Source organism: Erigeron canadensis, chromosome 5, assembly GCF_010389155.1.
Source record: "Erigeron canadensis isolate Cc75 chromosome 5, C_canadensis_v1, whole genome shotgun sequence".
Lineage (NCBI taxonomy): Eukaryota > Viridiplantae > Streptophyta > Magnoliopsida > Asterales > Asteraceae > Erigeron > Erigeron canadensis.
The window spans coordinates 8,810,256-8,812,246 of NC_057765.1; the positions used below are offsets into that span (position 1 = coordinate 8,810,256).

At 30.8% G+C, this 1,991-nt stretch overlaps 1 non-coding gene across 1 annotated transcript; it reads right to left on the reverse strand.

Moving 5' to 3' along the window:
• Nucleotides 1-1,219: 1,219 nt before the first annotated feature.
• On the reverse strand, nucleotides 1,220-1,292 carry TRNAA-AGC. Its single transcript has one exon. It is a non-coding gene; the product is annotated as a tRNA-Ala (tRNA).
• Between the last annotated feature and the right edge of the window lie 699 nt (nucleotides 1,293-1,991).

Below are 1,991 nucleotides of genomic sequence, written 5' to 3' on the forward strand. Positions count from 1 at the left end.
AAGGTAGACAACATATCCGTATAAGTTTAATGAATGAGACAATATGAGTCAAATGACTGAAACAGTACGCAATACATGAGTTTTTAAAGAGATCTTCGTCTAAATGTATACACATATGATTTGGGTTTCTATTTCTAACATACCTTCAATGTTTATATATAGGGTCACCCGCAGCCTTCCCACCACATCTACAGTATGTTATTAATATAGTCCAAATTATCACGTATATACAAAATCTAGGATATTTATTTCGAGCCTTATATTATTTTACATAATCGGGACGTAGTTGATCAGGTTAGGTCTAATTATAGACAAATAATATAACTCTTCAAATAAGTATCCTAAACCTTAATAGACTTAGATTTCCTTTTGAAACGACAATGGCTATAGATTGAGTTTTTCCTCCGGAAAAACTCTGTATTAACTATAACCTTGGCTTTGATTTTTTTTTAGATATATTTGTACCATTTATTCGGTAAAATGCTTACGATTAAATACCGTTTGACCAAACGGTTATAATTTAAAGTAAAGGTATTTTCCCTCGTCTCATTTTAGTTAAGGCAAGTTAATAAAGTTTCGTTAAAGTGAACTTTAAAATATTAAGTCTAGACAGTCTATTTACTGTGCACAATATATAACATTTAAATATTTATTTAAAGTTATTTTTAAGACTCGGCATTCGTCTAAATAGCTAATAATCTACGTCATGAGGATACTTCTAATTGAACTATATCAAATGTTCAATTATCTAATAATTTCCACGTTTATAATTCTCCAAATTAGACGAAATTATAATAATGATTGAGATTAAGACTAACCCGTCGTTAATAAATTTCGAGTTGTCACAATAGCAATATTGGAACAAAGATAGAGTTTGATGAGGCCCATGAGCCAAATTGTTTTAGCCATTTCAGTATCAACAATGGCTTCAGAGTTCAAAATATAGTCATATATTTTAGGTAATGTTTGTTTTGTCTTCAAACATGCATCTACAAGGGGTATTATGTTTGCGGATGCTTAGACGGTGAAATCAAACTATTATTATCAAACACAATTTTTGTTTTTATTTTCATTTGAACAATTGAAATCATCGGTTCTCGCAGTACATAGTCTCTTAATTATCCTGGAACTTAACCAAATCAAATCTTTCATTAAATTGCAAAAAGCTTTCACAAACCAGAAATATATATATGGAAAAAATACTAAAAATTACAAAATATGGAGATGCGGGGTATCGATCCCCGTACCTCTCGCATGCTAAGCGAGCGCTCTACCATCTGAGCTACATCCCCAATGCATCATTCCTACTGGTTTTGCAAATATATAATTATATAAGTATTACCTGTTATTCATATTAACGATTTTTCCTATTAACATTTATATTAACGAATATAAGGACCCTTTAGAATTTAGATTCAGTTTAAACACAAACTAATAATGACGGTATATCACGAATTTTTTTATCAAACACCTCCCCAAGTAGAAATGCAAATATTAATATATATTAAATCGATACGTTTTATACCGTAATATATATGTGTTATGGAAAACATTAAAAAAATCACATTGTATCGTCGGTCAAAACACAAGTCCCACAATCTTAATATATGGCCAATTAGTTTGATATGGAAACTCATCGATCGAACATGCCTCACGACAAATAGTTTTTGATGGAGTTAATCGAGATTCATACTCGAAAATGTTTAGAAACATGTATCTCTCAAGCAATTTGGTTTCAAGTAGTGTTGTTCGGTCCTTGCGCGCTAGTTAGTTTTTGGAGTATTTGTGATTTTGTGGTAGACCTAGCCAGGAGCTCAGGACAGCTACGATCATTTATCATTTAATCTATGTTTCTTTCACTTCTAATAACTTGCATTATACATAAGGTTTAGTACGACGGAATGCAACAAACTATGCTCAAAAGTTATAGTTTGCAAAGATGTAATATCTGAGACAAATTTTTTTTAATGCAAAGATGAAGTATTCTTAAT